The 17,671-nt window shown below is 45.1% G+C and overlaps 1 protein-coding gene across 8 annotated transcripts in view; it reads right to left on the bottom strand.

Moving 5' to 3' along the window:
- Positions 1-17,671, bottom strand: part of PRKCH (protein kinase C eta) — a 233,293-nt gene that overhangs the window by 164,523 nt on the left and 51,099 nt on the right. The window lies entirely within an intron of this gene.

Genomic DNA, 17,671 nt, shown 5'->3' with positions numbered 1-17,671 from the left:
GGAGTGCAGCAGCATGATCTCAGCTCACTGCAACCTCCGCCTCCTGGGTTCAAGAAATTCTCCTGCCTCAGCCTCCTGAGTAGCTGGGATTACAGGTGTGTGCCACCACACCTCATCAGTTTTTGTATTTTTTAGTAGAGATGGGGTTTTACCATGTTGGCCAGGCTGGTCTCGAACTCCTGACTTCAAATGATCCTCCTGCCTCAGCCTCCCAAAGTGCTGGGATTACAGGCGTGAGACACTGCGTCGGGGCTGCTACTCTTGACTAGTCACGAGGGTATCAACATACCTTGAAGTTACCTATCAGCTGAAATATCAAGACATGCATTCTGCAAGCAATGCAGCTTGAAGTCTTTTCATGTGGTCTCGTCCTCTGCATATAGTCCAGTTTCCTGAAGACCCCATGCAGCATGGTGCCCAGGATGAACAGCACCCTCTGGCTCTGTTCTGATCACCACTAGCTGAGGTGGATGGACTCCCCTCTTCCTACCAGATGCTAACTTCACTATCCATGAACACCTCTAGGCCTTGCATTGTGAGGCTCTTGTGGACTCAAATACATGAATTTACAATTGTCCTTAAATAAATCTTTCCAGATTCTGCCCATGGCTCCATTTTTATTTTCTTTTTCTCTTTTTTTGGCTGTGGTTCCATTTCTGCCTTTCACCTTCCATCTGAAGAGAAGCCTGACATATAGAGAAGCTTGAGTAGAGATACGAGTGATCATTTTTGGTCAAATATTAAATTTAAATAAGCTGCAAATAAGTCACCTGGTACAGTGGAAAGCGCCCCCTACTAGACCAGGCCAAGAACTCTAGTCTGATTCTGTCACAGCTGGTTCTGGACCCTGAGCAAGGTCCTTTACCACACTGAGCCTCACTCTTCCAATCTGAAAAGTCCATGGCATCATTAGTTAGCATTTCTTCTCTTTTCTTTTTTTTTTGAGCCAGGGTCTCACTGTCTCCCTCCCAGGCTGGAGTGCAGTGGCACAATCATAGCTCACTGCAGCCTCAAACTCCTGGCCTCAAGCGATCTTCCTGCCTCAGCCTCCCAGGTAGCTAGGACTATAGACATATGCCACCATGCCCAGCTTGCTTGCTTATCTAGGTATGTATATATGTATGTATGTATGTATGGAAGTATGTATGTATGTAGAGACAAGGTCTCACTATGCTGCCCAGTCTAAACTCTTAGGCTCAAGCAATCCTCCCACCTCAGTCTCCCAAAGCACTGGGATTACAGGTGTGAGCCACTGCAGTTGGTGTTGGCCTAGCATTTCTAACACAGCCTCCACATATGATCTCAAAGATTTTTTTTGTTTGTTTTTTGTTTTTTTGTTTCTTTGTTTTTAAGACTGAGTCTCCCTCTGTCATCCAGGCTGGACTGCAATGATGCGATCATGACTCATTGTACCATTGACCTCCCAGGCTCAATTGATCTTCTTGCCTCAGCCTCTCAAGTAGCTGGGACCACAGGCACATGCCATCAAGCCTGGTTTAGAGAGGCATGTTGCTCAGGCTGGTCTCGAACTCCTGAGACCAGGCAACCTGCCCGCCTCGGCCTCCCAGAGTGCTGGGATTACAGGCAAGAGCCACCATGCCGAGCCGATCTCAAAGATTCTTAACAGTACTACTTACTTTTTTTTTTTTTTAATTGTATCTACCCATGACAAAGCCCCCCAAAATGCACTGGACTTACCCCAGGTCACCACCACACCCTGATTATATACTTTTTCAAAATAAAAGATGCCTGCTTTGTTCAGATTCAGAAAGCTTAACCTGCATAACAACCTATTCTTACAACCCTCCCTTTTGCTGCATAAAACCTGTTACCAATGTGGCTACCACACTATAAATCACCTCCCTGTTCAAATCAGCTACTTGCATCATGACTACTGTTAACAATATCCTCTTAACTATCTTAACACAACTTGTGAACTTTTATAGAACAGCTCTGAAAATAGAGCTCTCAAGAGAGATGACTAAACAGGATATCAGCCTCTAATTGTCTCCACTCTCTGCCTTGACTTGTTTCAAGTCAAAAATACGTTATTTTTAAAAGCCACTCCCTCATCTTCAATATAAAGGCCTGCCAGAGAATACATACACACACATACATTTGACCTCACAACATAAACTACTGCTGGCACAGGCACAGTTGCTGCCTGGCCGCCTCCGCCATCCTGCAGCCCACAGCCAGCCTGTAAACTCCCTTCAACTCTTCCCCGAGGGCCCACAAAGGCCTTTCCATCTCAAGATGGGTCAGGAGCTACTCTGACAGACAGCAGGAGATTCCACCAGTTAGAAGCAGGAGTTCTCACAAGTAGAACAGGTTTCCTTCCGCATTTTTGACCCAAGCCACCCATTGTGGTGGAAAAGCCAGATTTAAACACGGTCTTCAAGTGCTGTCCACTTAGGGCAGATGTGGTAAGACACTGGACCTCAGAACAGGGTTTTACAAACTGCAGGTTGAAACTTTTTAAAGACACATGAAAGCAACTTAGTGGGTTGCTTTCATTAGGGAATTCTTTTTTTTTTTTTTTTTTTTTGAGACAAAGTCTCGCTCTGTTGCCTAGGCTGGTGTGCAGTGGCATCATCTCAGCTCACTGCAACCTCTGCCTCCCGGGTTCAAGTGATTTTCCTGTCTCAGCCTCCCATGTAGCTGGAACTACAGGCATGTGCCACCACACCTGGCTAATTTTTGTAATTTTAGTACAGATGTGGTTTCGTTGTGTTGGCCAGGCTGGTCTCAAACTTCTGACCTCAAGTGATCTGTCCATCTCAGCCTCCCAAACTGCTGGGATTACAGGTGTGAGCCACCACACCCAGCCCACAACAGGGATTTTAAAGTAGAATAGAAACAGAACAGAAAATATGAACATGCTACAGGTAGTAAGGAAAAGTACTGCTTCATGCAACTTTTGTGTGTAGTTTTGTATACATATAAAAGGGTATACTGGGTTTTAATGTAAAGATGTATTCCTTACTGTGTCACAGAGAAACAGTTTGAAAAATGTGGCTTTAGAGGTTATTCGTTCCTTCTATACACTGCTGATGGGCTGTTATCATTTATTCATGGCGGATGCTTAGATACCTCCCAGTGGTAACCAACTCATTACCTTAACAGCTGGCCTATTCCATTCCTGTATATCATAGACAGATCTTTCTCTATGAATACAAATGCAGCAAGACCAATAATTTCCACTGATTTACCTTAGTTTCGCCCTCTACAGCTCCAGTGGACACTGTCTCTAGCTAGTACCTCCATCCCAGTTTCTGGGAATAACACTTGAGCTTTATTTGAGAACTACCCCTCCCTCACATGTAGTCCAAATTGCTCATGTGGGATTCTGCCCCTAGCTCCAGAGTGGACATGTGACCAGGCCTAGCCGATTACAGCACTGACTGAACTCTGCACAGCTGGCCTGGGGCAGGCACATTCCTTCTCTCTGGCTAGCAGTATAATTACAACTCCCTACCCGGTATCAGCATCTACTGGTTCAGGTTTGGGCACAAAAATCCAAGTAGGTCCAACTAGGAATCCTGGATCTACAAAGAAGGGACAAGATCTCGCTTCTGCTAAACTTCAATCTGGAAGGACACAAACTTGGGAGTGTCTGGCACCCGTGTTTGTCCCCCCACTGAGCTACAGAATGAAGCCAACAAAGAGGGGAGAGCTGAGGGACAGAAAGAGAACCGCTCTTCATAACATCATTTAAACCCTTAGATCAAGCCTTGCTTGATTCTTTGGGATTTTTTTTGTTATTTGAGCCTACAAATTCCTTTTGTCTTAGCCAGTTTGAGTAGGGGTTTCTATCACTTGCACTCAAAAAACATATCTGAATTGTCAGCCAAAGAGAATAGGTCAAATATTTGACAACAATTATCACATCCCTCTATGCCTTCTAACATCTGTGCTATCTCCTGCAGTCTGCCTCCCTGCCTCCCACCAGCACTGAAACAGCTCCAGCAACTTTTATGACGTCCTACTGTCAGATACAAAGATATGTCTGTCTTCATCTCAGTTGTTCTCTCTGTCTTCCTCTTCATGAATCTCTCGTCCCTTACTTCCAGGGCACTACCCTTTCCTGGCCCTCCTCTCACTCCTGAGCCCTGTATTTACCCAGCAGTGCACACCAGAAGCCCAGCTCCTCGGCAGGTACATGCAATCGCTCTCAGATCCCAACACGTCCACTCTCGATGTCTCTCCTGGATCCACCCCCACTCCACTCCTACTGCCGTGGTTCATCTGGCCTCCCTGAACGGGCTTCTAGCTGCCTTCTATCTCCAGACTACTGTCCTCCAGCTGCTGCCAGTGATATGTTTCAAAAATTAAAATCTGACCATGTGGCTTCCTAACTTAGAAACCGTCAGTGTTTCCTCTCCTGTCCATGATGAGGTCCAAATTCTTGAGCACAGCACATAGCCCTAGACACTATACCCCTTCTTACCTTTCAGCCTAAGCTCTTCCCACCACTACAGTTGCATACACCAGCATCCTCATCTCTTAATTCCTGTACACTCTCCAGGGAGGTATGTTATTTATTCTGAGAGAGCAACCAAACGCATTATGGGTCAAGCAGCACACTGGGGAATATAGTCAAAATTATGAAAATTACACATTACTCATCTGTAGCTTATTGCCTAGTGATTTGGGGTATGTGATCTTTCTGGCTGGAAACTCCTTTCTTCCTTTTCATACTTGTCAGACTCCAATTTGTCCATCAATTCAAGACCCACCTGTATAGGGGGACCTTCCCAGACCTCTTTCAGACAGGTGGGCAACTCCACACCTGTTATGAAGACTACTGCTAGAACCCACATCATGTTGTAGTCATTATGCCCTGTCCCCAAAGGAGAGACCCTACCTTGCATATAAGGGGACACAAAATGGTTTGTGGAACAAATGAGTAAACAAGATAAGACCTGGGTATCTCAAACTCTCAGCAACTTCATGTAGGACATGATTTTCTCCTCCTTCACCATTCTGGTCAATTTCCTCCTGACATGCCCCAATTTCTCCACACCCCCATTAAAGGGTGAAATCAGCCTGAGTGTGAAATCAACCTGACCTTCACGAGTGAGAGCAAGATTATCACTAATGTTGATCTTCACAGCGACAGTGCCCTTTACCAACGCAGCGAGAATACACGGGCGCTCTGAGAAGCCCCAGTGGCCCAGGCTGAGCTTACAATGAACTAAAACCTCTGCATGTTTTCTAGGTGCTATAAGGCTTTGCTTCCCACATCCTGTGCTTGTGCAGTGGTTAGGCTCAAAACCTTCACAAAAACCTAAGTGCTTCTTTTTTTTTTTCTGCAATATTTTGGCTTGTTCCAGGTCACAGGGTTCACTGGATGGCAAATCCAGTCAGTTCATTCACTCCCCTTCTCAGTTTTATGGCTCCCCAAATCAGGGCCTCAGGAGACCTATGTCATTGGCTAATGTACTGACAGAGTGTCTAATAGGACAGAGCTGAGGTCAGAGTCTAGGGTAGCCCCACATAGAAATGAACACACTTAGCATTCTTACTCTAACAGTCACATTCAAGGAGCAATAAATACACAAACCCCCTCCCCTACAGACGACTTCTCTTGGTAAAAAGAACAACTCCTGGGCCCTTGTTGAAACCCAGATAACAGTAGTCTTTTTAAAAAATGTGATTCTTATACACAAACAGACAAATGAACAAAAGTATAAAAACTCAGTGTCAACAAATGGTGCTAGAACAATTGGACATCCATACCCAAAATAATGAATTTCAACCCATACGTTGTAACTTATACCTAAATTTACTCAAAACAGTTCAGAGAACAAAACACAAACACAGTTTCAGCCTTTAGGGTTCTCTATGTTGTTTCTACCACTCTGCTCTACACTTTAGAGTCCCCGAAGCTCTATCCTGTGCCTGGTTCGCAGCAGCCACTCAGGAAAGCATTTCTTGGCTGAATGATTCCCAACATGCACCCTCACAGCCATCTAACCCTTGAGTTCTCATGCCAAGTAACCCCTTCCTCAAAGAGTCATCAGTGTTGAACTCACATGAATCAGCGCTGCCTCAAATACTACACCTCCCTGGCTGAACTTATCCCCTATCTCCCACAATGTGGCTGAGTAATAGCAAAGACAGAGAAGACCTGGATCCTGGTGCTCTGTCCTGACCAGTTTGTGACATCAGGAAGGCCATTCAACCTCTTTTGCCAAAGAACCACAGACAGGGATTAAATATAAGATTCCCAGGCCCCACAGGTGATCTACTGATTTTAAATTTTCTGGGGCAAGGGAATGGGGTCTAGGCATCTGCTGTTTTTAAAAGTTCTGTGGGTGACTGTGATATAGCCAGACCACGGACCAACATCTGGGAAGCCTGAGCTAGATTCTAAGGGGCCAATTCCTGCTTTAAAGGGCTCCAATTCCATGTTTTCTCCTAAAGCTTCCAGTGGTCATCACTGAATCACTAGAACCATGTTCTTCTGCATTCCCAGGCTTAAAATCCCGGAGCCACTCCGACTCGAGGCACCGTGACCATCTGTTTTTCCTTTTGTTCCCTCCATCCCTCTAGGATCCCTGTCACTGCAGGCCTCCTCCCCTCATCCTTTCTCCTGCAGTCATGGGACACCCCACCAGAAACAAACAGCCTTTTCTAAAGTGCTATTCTCATCAACTTCCCCCTCCAAAGCTTCCACTGGCTTCCCAGAGTCTTCAGAATAAAACACCCTGCTCCACGTGGCTTTCAGGACCACTTGGGCTCCCCTTTTGCTGCCTTCCCACTAATCTGTCCAAACTTTGTTTTCAAAATTCCCTTCCTTCCATTGTCACTTTAGGAAGTTAAAATATAAAAAGAAGAAAAAAATCCCTTTTTAAAACCTGCTCTCCTAGTCAGGCCCGCCTCCTGGCTCTATCACTCAGCCACGCGTTTGCTTATGCCATGTTCTCTGCCTGGAAAGCCTGTCTCTCTTCACTGCATCTATCCATCCATTCATTTGAACCTTTACTGAATGACTCCCAGGGCCGGGACAATTGCCAGGTACTCAAGACTCCCCAGAGGAGCTCCCAGGGCTGCAGGTTGGATGGGTAACCGAGCACAGAAGATGACACAGCTTCAGGAGCAGAAGGAAGAAACTGGTGCCAGGATTTGATATTCACACTGATCCCTCCAGTCTCAAAATTCACATCTCAACTATTATTATCTTAACACTTATCCATACCTTGAACAATTACTTACGTTTTCATACATGTATCTCATCACTTGCAATAAGTCTGTAACCTCCATTCCAGCAGGATCTGATACTATGTTCCCAAGGAGCCTAGCAGAGTTCCTTGAACCAAGTAAACACTCAATACATATCTGTTGAGTTGACCTAAGAACTAAATAAGGTCATCTGACCACCTCAATTTCCTCACCTATAAAAATAGGAATGGTAATATTTACTACAGAATAGTCTTACATGATAGCACTTTGTAAAAAACAAAAGCACTCCAAGATGGCTCCAAGGAATACTGGTGACATATGGATGACAAGGGCTCACTGCTTAGAAATTATACTCTGTTAGCTTGATGTACCCACCGGATCCCCAGCACAGCCACTCCTACACCCTCAGCCAAAGTTTGCTTTTCCTTGGCATCGCTTTGCAGGAGTTGGGCAAGTACTTATATCGCTGGCTAAGTCTCCTTGTCCATGAAACAAGAGTTGTCTAAAAATATTCTAGCTCTAATGTTCCATGATTCTAAACAGGCTTGGATAAAAGCCTGCACAAAGGACTCAAGAGAAACATTCATTTAATTAACTGGTAATAATTTACAACCATTTCCCTTCACAAAAGCCATTAGAATTGATCACAGACAGGAAACTTCTAGCTACATAACATTCATTTCAGCCTGGAATAAGCAGAGGGATCTAGCATATTAAAAGAAAAAAACAATTTTGGGGGCAAAGGTAGAAGGTTCATCTAGACTCTATGGGCTTTGAGCAAACCTCTGTTAATAAAGAACTTGACAAAATCCAATTCTTGGCTGGATGGCTCTTTTCTATGGCTTTCCTAAGTCTTACTCTAGGGATAAATAATGAACCTAAAAACATGACAAAGCATTTCATGATTCTCTTCCACCTGAAATTATCAAGCTTAAAAATGAGCATTCAAATTCCTAAAGAAAAAAAATTCTAACAGGATTATACCAATAACCTAACAGGAAAAATAAGGCTGTATTGGTTTTTCTTGTTTTTTGTTTGTTTGTTTGTCTGTTTTGAGACAGAGTCTGGCTCTGTCACCCAGGCTGGAGTGCAGTGGCATAATCACAGCTCCCTGAAACCTCCGTCTCCTGGGCTCAAGTCAACCTCCCAACTCAGTCTCCAGTGTAGCTGGAATTATGGGTGCACACCACCACGCCCAGCTAATTTTTGTATTTTTTATAGAGATGGGTCTCATTATGTTGCCCAGGCTGGTCTCGAACTCCTGAGCTCAAGTGATCCACCTGCCTCGGCCTCCCAAAGTGCTAAAATTACTGGTGTGAGCCACTGTGCCTGGCTTAGGCTGTGTTTCCAATAATAAAAACAACAGCTATGTCTTTAGCTTGGTCAACTGCTAAGTGTTTGACATATATTATCTCTCACCTTCACCGCTTGCAGTGTTAAGTATTATAACCACCACTGCACAGATGGAAAAATGGAGGCTCAGGAAGGTTACTGAATTGGGTGAGGTCACACAAACAGTGAACACCAACATTCAGACGCTGGGAAGATGCCACACTGGTGCCGCACCAGCCTCCCCTGAGGCTGCTCTGACTGCATCTGCCTGAGGTCCATCTGTTGCTCTCTCAGCCTGAAGCATGCCTGCCCTGGCTTCTGGCACATGAGGTCATCACATCACTCATTCCCCTGGGAACCTGGGCAAGACATGTGCTATCAGCACCTGAGGGTGCTCCCGCCTCACCGCCTCACTGCCAAGGCCACTGGAAGTGGCACCAGCCTGATGTGCCGCTGGATGATTCTCAATGAGGGCCCAAGGCAGGAGCTGCTAAGCAAGTCTGTGCTGGGGCAGGGAAAATGCAGCAGGCAGTTTAGGTGCCATTAGTCAGCTGCTCAGAGAGTCCGAGTCAGCGTCACATGCTGTAGACACACAATGTGTCCCCCCGATGTGGGAAGGGGTTTAAAGGAAAAGAAGTTGCATAAGGCAAATACTACATCTCTGTTAATTGTCTACTTTCACCTCTATAACAATCAGACTAGGTGTTATGTGTCAAAGCATACTAAGAGAAATCACAGATTAAAAACTTCCAGAAAACAATGATGGCAAAAACTGAACAGAAAAGTAGGGCTTGTCAAATCTGACTGGTTTCAAATGAAAGAAAACACTGTCATTACTTTACTGATTAAAGCTTTGGTCCACCCTTTACCTGTTCAATCTGGATCCCACGTGAGGTCAGAGAGCAGGTTGGAAAAGAGCCCTAGGCCATGATCACAACTCCGACATTGCCTACCTGCCACTAGGGGAGGTCACCTGGCTTCAGTTTCTCAAAAAGAGTAGACTAAGCCTATCAATCCTTTTCTATCTAATATTCTAAGGTTCCAAGTCCTAAACAGTTTCTGAACTTTACAGAGCAAGTAGACATCTGAAGACTACTAAAGAAACTCTCTAAAATACATCCTTAAGGCTCACAATAATTCTTCCCCCTCCCAGCTAAACATACTCACATGGTTGCTACAAATTTAAACGTAGAATTACTTCAACTCAGATCCCATTACCCCCAGGTTCTAGCATAGGAAGTGTTATCTTCTGGAAAAAGACATTTTACATTAAAATTAATTTTTCAAAATTTTTCTGCCCATAGCAAAAATCATAAATAGTCAAGTTGGATACCTCTGAGGACAAAACTTTTTTTTTTTTTCTAACAAGGAGATGGCTAAAGGTAGAAATGGTCTACTGTGTGCTATGGTGTTGTGTGTGTGTCTCAATCTTTGATTCCAATATCTGAAGAATCGAAAATGTAAATTAAATGAAGGATGCCTTAGGCTCTTCAAAATACTCCACTGCAATTCCTCCCACTTAAATTCCCAGGTAATGTAATTCTGTGCTGGAAGGCCTACCTGATACCTCCTCTGTGAATGAGGACAGAGGCTCTGAAGAGACCAAGCCCAGCCCATCAGGTCCAAAGCTTCTGGTGCTCCTAATAGACCAAAAGGAGTGGGGTGAGTTCTCCTGAAGAAGTCAAATGTCCTCTCTGGAAATCAGGAGAGGACTCTTGGTATAGGACCACAGGCAAGACTGCGCTCTCCAGAACTAAGAAAGGGTTGGTTGCGGTGGCTCACACCTGAAATCCCAACACTTTGGGAGGCCAAGGCAGGAGGATCACTTGAGTCCAGGAGTTCAAGATCAGTCTGGGTAACACAGGGAGATTTCATCTCTACAAAAAATAAAAAAGAGCCAGGTGTGGTGGCATGCACCTGTAGTCCCAGCTACTTGGGAGGCTGAGGTGGGAGGATCACTTGAGGTTGGGAGGTCGAGGCTACAATGAACCACGATTGCACCACTGCACTCCAGCCCAGGTGACAAAGTGAAACCGCATCATAAAACAAAACAAAACAAAAAAGAACTAAGAAGGTACTTTTCTTCTTCTCTGATAAGGCGTCCCTAGGGACCTCATGGCAAAGGAGACCCTGGAGTAAGAAACGGGAACCACAGAAGAGTAATTGTGCATCCCCTCCATACCGTGTGTCCCCTACATAAAAGAACACTTCAAAAAGGCACTTTCCACATGAGCTTGCCCCTCCTCGTTTCTGCTAAGTAGACCCTTCCAGAAAGGGAGCATACACTGTCCTTACTAGGAAGAGGTACTAAACAGAAGCGACAGGTGTGACCCTGGCTGGAGATGGGGAATATACTCCCTGCAGCCTCACAGCCCCCTTTTTTCTTTCACACCTCTCTGGGTTGCCTACAGACAGTGGTCATCGGCCCCACAAGTGAGCCTCCTTCTTTGCAGGGGAACCCCCACAATAAGGGAAGAATGTCTTAACAAACTGAAGATACCAGGTTAAAAACAAGACATAAACTAACCCAGAAGAATTCTACATTGTTGATCCTCATCATCCATTGTAATGGAGGAAAAAGGCAAAAGCTCCAGCAAAACCAAAACAAGAACTCAAAACTACATATTTAGCATACACAAGCATTTCAAGATGTTTTAAAGACTTGTTTGCTTAATTATTCATTGCTCAGTCTCCAGGCCAACTTTGGAAGACTCTGAATCTGAGGGGGCATTAGAAAATAGATCGAGCCTATGTCTCTATCCCAACAGTTACTCTATGATAACACCTTTATTCCTCTTGGTCTTCTGGAGGGAAGGAGATGAAAGTTCCACAAAAGAGGGAATGTTTGTACAATGCCTAGAAATTCAGGTGATGGTTTTCCTGGTGGACCTGGGGAGGGGAGGCATCTACACAGAGAGGGGGAATATGCAAATGCACATCTGTAACAGGGGCTACAGATGATCAAATGTAAGCTATGTAAATGAGACAAGTCAGAAATAGGGCTGCAGAGGAAAGTGCATCCAATCAATAATGGACTCACGACATGCTGGCAGGCTGGTCCTTATCCCAGGGCAATGGGGAGCCACTGAGGGGTTTCAATCAGCAAAGTTACAAGGTCATACCTACATGTCAGATTCCAATACATGACTGTTGGGATTACAAGGGGAGAGAAACTGGTGGTGGGAATTCATGTTCAAAGGCTATTCCAATGGTCTGAGTGAAAGACAGTGGTGACCTGAGCTAAGTCAGCAGCAGAAGTGATAGAGAGGAGGGGGCAGACAGGAGAAAGACATAGGAGGGAGCAGCAGCTGGATTTTTTTTTTTTTTGGTAACTGACGCAGGTAGGGTGGAGGTGAAAGAGAAGGAGTCAGAATCACGAGGCAATGATGATCCTTGGTGCCATTAACTGAGACAGGGACTCCAAGGGGGAAGCAGAACTGGAGGAAAGACAAAGAGTTCGATATATGACCTTTACCTATGACATCTGAGCATCTACAGGGCTGTCCTTAACAGCTTCTGAAAATTCAGATGTGGGGGCTGGGCGCAGTGGCTCACGCCTGCAATCCCAGCACTTTAGGAGGCCGAGGCAGGCGGATCACGAGGTCAGGAGATGGAGATCATCCTGGCTAACACGGTGAAACCCCGTCTCTACTAAAAATACAAAAAATTAGCCAGGCGTGGTAGTGGGCGCCTGTAGTCCCAGTTACTTGGGAGGCTGAGGCAGGAGAATGGCGTGAACCTGGGAGGTGGAGCTTGCAGTGAGCTGAGATTGTGCCACTGCACTCCAGCCTGGGCAACAGAGCAAGACTCTGTCTCAAAAAAAAAAAAAAAAAAAAAATTCAGACAGAGAGGGAGGAACACCACAAATTACAACCCAATGTGGTCTCAATTGAACAGGTCAGTGGCAACATCAAAAGCACTATTCAGTGCTGGGTGTGGTGGCTCACATCTGTAATCTCAGTATTTTGGGAGGCCAAGACAGGAAGATCACTTGAGGCCAGAGCTCCAGAACAGCCTAAGCAACATAATAAGACCCCATCTCTACAAAAAAATTTAAAAATTCGCCAGATGTGGTGGTACATGCTTGTAATCCCAGCTACTTAGGAGGCTGAAGCAGGAGGATAACCTGAGTCCAGCCTAAGTGAGAGAGAGAGAGATGCTGTCTCAAAAGAACAAAAACAAAAACAAAAAAAAACAAACAAAAAAAACAAGCCCTATATAGATCAAGAGGAGGAGCAATCACTGGGCTAGGGCAAAGCTTTACCCAGGAAGTGGGACCCTGAATTGAGGCCTGAAGGCAAGTTTCAATTAGTGGGAAGTGAGACCATTCTGAGTCAGGAACGCCTTGTGAAAAGAGATAGAACCAATATCAGAACACAAACTTGATCAGTGTCATTGGAGGAATGTCCATACAGGAGTAAGAGAGAAGGCTGGAGGCAAAACATGGAAACAGCTACACCCAGAGAACTGTAACCTTAGGTTGTGGGCCAAGGGGAGCCACTAGAGGTTTTTGATTATGTAAAATGATAGAGATTAACATGTAAAAGGAACATTTTGTCTGCCAGATCAATGAACAGAGAGACAGCTATGGTCCTGAAGTATGAACCATTTGCTAAGGGTAAAATCAGTGAAAATTAATAATCATGGGAAGAGAGCAAAGAAAAGCAGTGGAAAGCCCAAAGGAGTATGGAGTTTGGGGCCTGGGTATCCTAGATTGGGGTCAGCAAGCCTGGGTATCCTAGATTGGGGTCAGCAAACAGCAGCCCAAAGGCCGATGCCAGCTGCTGCCTATTTTTGTAAGTAAAGTTTTACTGAAACACAGTGACAACCCTTTAGTTACATATTATCTACAAGATGAGTAGTTGTGATTGAGACCTTATGGCCCACGAAGACAAAAATATTACTCTCTGGCCCTTTACAGAAAGATCTGCCAATCTCTGTTGCCACTAATCAGCCAGGGAACTCAGGGAAAGAACATGTTTTAAAGGGAAGGAAATGAGTTTAAATTTGGACACAAAAGTACTCAAATAGAAATATCTGGCAAGAAGTTGGAAATAAAGACAAATCATGTAGTTAAACATAGGGCTGGGGTTATGATTCTCAAAAGGTAAACACTAAGTCTAAGAGCTGTAAAACTTTTCAAGAAAGAGCACAGGAAAAGAAGAAAAGAAAAAACAAATTCACTTACAGAGTGAAAGAAAGAACCAGAGAAAATACAATCTGAGAGGTGGGAGGAGTCCCCAAGTTTAACGTCATGGGACATGGAAACAAGCAGCTTCAAAAGAGAGGAGAAGTCAAATGTGCAGATATGGAAGATGAGGTCTTTAAAGGGGAGATGACAGCAGATGACCTGGGAGATAACAGGTAGACTTCTTCCATGATACCCACCCCATCATTCGCAGTTCTGTTGGAAAGGTCATCCTTACATTAAGCTAAAACCAATCCATATCCCCTTAACTTCCACCTGCAAATTTCATTCCACCTCTAAAATTTACCCTGCCAAGATGGAGAAAGAGAGAGATGTGGAAAACAGCACAGAAGCTGCAAGGAATACGTGGTTTGATTAAATTGTATCTCATTTAAGTGAATTAGAAGGTAAAGCTAGAAATTAGAAGGTAAAGCTAGAAATGCAATGGATGAAAGGTTTGGATGCCAAGTTAAGAACAGAAATTTCATTTCAAATAATTAGGCTAGCAACAGTCCTAAAACAACAGGCTGGAGGACAAACTAGAGGGGTGTAGACTGGGCTGGAAGTGCTGGGCAGAATTAAGAGACTATCTCAGTGGTACAAGTGTGCGGTGGAGGAGGCAGGAGAGAAATATCACGAAAGAAGCTCAGCAGGACTTGGTGGGTAAGGATTAGGGACGACGAAAAGCCCAAAGGCGGCTCTAGCATCTGGAATACTGTAAGACTAAAACTGTAAGAAGTAAGGCAATCCAGAGGGTCAGTTGGTTTGGGATGACTCTGGTTTTTAAAAATATTGATTTGTAGGGAGATTAGAAATGTTTGACAAAAAGACAAATGGGACCTGAAACTTAAAATAAAGGGCTGGGCTGCAGGTAGAGTCATCCACACAGGAATAACTGAACCACAAGACAGCTGACTGACCCCCAAGGAGCAATTGTACAGTTCAAAGAGCAAAGAATCAAGGATCAAAGTCATGTTTACAGAATGAGAGAAAGCAGAACTGGCAAAAGAGAAAGAAGAGTGCTGGGAAAGGCACCCTGGCTACCCTGAGCAGACCTCCTTCTGAGTAAGGAAAAGTAAAGCGGCATTATCTCCATTATATTGCAGTCATCTGGGACTGAATTAGGTTTGGATTACTAAAATCCCATTAAAGGCCTTGAGTACCATACCCACCACACTGTGAATAAAATCTTAATGTATTTATGAGGTTTTTTTTCTTTTTTTTTTGAGATGGAATTTCGCTCTTGTTGCTCAGGCTGGAGTGCAGTGGTGTAATCTCGGTTCACTGCAACCTCTGCCTCCCGGGTTCAAGTGATTCTCCTGCCTCAGCCTCCCAAGTAGCTGAGTTTTTAATAAACCTGGCTAATTAAAATTTGCCACACAAGGCTTCAAAATGTTCACCTGTCTCATTCTCTCACTTCTCATAAAATCAACTTTTGCCCATGGTATGGTTTGGCTCTGTGTTCCCACCTAAATCTCATCTCGAATTGTAATCCCCTCGTATTGGGAAGGGGCCTGCTGGGAGGTGACTGAATCATGGAAGCAGACTTCCCCTTTGCTGTTCTCATGATAGTCAATGAGTTCTCAAGAGATCTGGTTGTTTGAAAGTGTGTGGCACTTCCCCCTTCACTCTGTCTGTCCTGCTCTGCCATAAGATGTGCTTGCTTCCCCCTCACCTCCTAGCATGCTGTTGTATAGGCCACAGAACTATGAGTCAATTAAATCTATTTTCTTCATAAATTACCCAGTCTCAGGTAGTTCTGTATAACAGTGTGAGAACAGACTAACACAGAAAATTTTTACCAAGAGTGGGGTATTGCTATAAAGATACCTGAAAAGTATGGTAGCAACTTTGGAACTGGGTAACAGGTAGAGGTTGGAACAGTGTGGAGGGCTCAGAAGAAGACAGGGAGCTGTGGGAAAGCTTGTAACTTCCTAGTATTTGTTCAATGGTTGAAACCAAAATGCTGATAGTGATATGGGCAATGAAGTCCAAGCTGAGGTGGTCTCAGATGGAGACTGAGTAACTTATTGGGAACTGGAGTAAAGGTCACTCTTCCTATGCTTTAGCAAAGAGACTGGTGGCATTTGGCCCTGCCCTAGAGATCTGTGGAACTCTGAACTTGAGAGAGATAATTCTGGGTAACTGGCAGAAGATATTTCTAACCAGGAAAGAGTTCAAGATGTAGCCTGGCTGTTTCTAAAAGTATACACTCATATGAGTGAAGAAAGAAATGGTGTGAAATTGGAACTTACATTTAAAAGGGAAGCACAGCATAAAAGTTTGGAAAATTTGCAGTCCAACCATGCAGTAGAAAACAAAAACCCATTTTCTGGGGGGAAATTAAAGCCAGCTGCAGGAATTTGCATCAGCAACAAGGAGCCAAATGTTTATAGCCAAGATAATGGGGAAAATATATCCAGGGCATTTCAGAGATCTGCACAGTAGCCCTTCTCATCACAGACTGGGAGGCCTAGAAGAGGAAAATGGTTTCAGGGGCCAAGCCTAAGGCCCTCACTGCTCTGTACAGCCTTGGGACCTGGCAACCTGTGTCCCAGCCACTCCAGCTCCAACCACGGCTAAAAGGGGCCAATGTATAGCTTGGGCTGTGGCTTCAGAGGGTGCAAGTCCCAAGCCTTGGCAACTTCTATATGGTGTTGGGCCTGTGGGTGTACAGAAGGCAAGAGCTGAGGTTTGGGAGCCTTCACCTAGATTTCAGAAGAGGTATGGAAATGTCTGGATATCAAGGCAGAAGTCTGTTGCAGGGATGGAGCCCTCATGGTGAACCTCTATGAGGGCACTGCAAAGGGGAAATGTGGGGTTGAAACCCCCACACAGAGTCCCCATTGGGGCACTGCCTAGAGGAGCTGTGGGAAGACAGACACTGTCCTCCAGACCCCAGAATGGTAGATCCGACAGCTTGCATCTTGCACCTGGAAAAGCCACAGGCACTCAATGCCAGCCCATGAAAGCAGTCACAGGGGCTGTACCTTGTATAGGCACAGAGTGGAGCTGCCCAAGACTTTGGGGGCCCATCCTTTGCATTAGTGTGCCCTGGATGTGAGACAGGGAGTCAAAGGAGATACTTTGGAGCTTTAAGATTTAATGACTGCCCTGCTGGGTTTTGGACTTGCATGGGGCCTGTAGCCCCATTGTTTTGGTCAATTTCTCCCTTTTGCAACGGGAGTATTTACCCAGTGCCTGTGCCCCCATTGCATCTTAGAAGTAACTAACTTGTTTTTGATTTTACAGGCTCATAGGTGGAAGGGACTTGCCTTTGTCTCAGATGAGACTTTGGACTGTGGACTCATTAATGCTGGAATGAGTTCGTACTTTGGGGGACAGGCCAAGCATGGTGGCTCATGCCTGTAATCCCAGCACTTTGGGAGGCCAAGGCAGGCAGATCACTTGAGGTCAGGAGTTTGAGACCAGCCTGGCCAACATGGCAAAATCCCATCTCTACTAAAAATACAAAAAAATTAGCTGGGCATGGTGGTGCATGCCTGTAGTCCCAACTACTCAAGAGGCTGAGGCAGAAGAATTGCTTGAACCTGGGAGGTGGAGGTTTCAGTGAGCCAAGATCACACCACTGCACTCCAGCCTGGGTGACAGACTGATGCTCTGTCTCAAAAACAAAAACAAAGACTTTGGGGGACTGTTGGGAAGGGCATAATTGGTTGAGAAGGACATGCGATTTGGGAGGGGCCAGGGCGGAATGATATGGTCTGGTTCTGTGTTCCCCCTCATCTCAAATTGTAATCTCCACCTGTCAGGGGACGGGCCTGCTGGGAGGTGACTGAATCATGGAAGCAGACTTCCCCGCTGCTGTTCTCATGACAGTGAGTTCTCATGACATTAGGTTGGTTGAAAGTGTGTGGCACTTTCCCCTTCACTCTCCCTCTCTCTTTCCCCCCTGCTCCGCCATGCTGCTTGCTTCCCCTTTGCCTTCCACCATGATTTTAA

Source organism: Macaca mulatta, chromosome 7 (genome assembly GCF_049350105.2).
Source record: "Macaca mulatta isolate MMU2019108-1 chromosome 7, T2T-MMU8v2.0, whole genome shotgun sequence".
NCBI classification, from domain to species: domain Eukaryota; kingdom Metazoa; phylum Chordata; class Mammalia; order Primates; family Cercopithecidae; genus Macaca; species Macaca mulatta.
The sequence above is the reverse complement of the archived record's forward strand: the minus strand, read 5'-3'. Positions and strand labels throughout refer to the sequence as shown.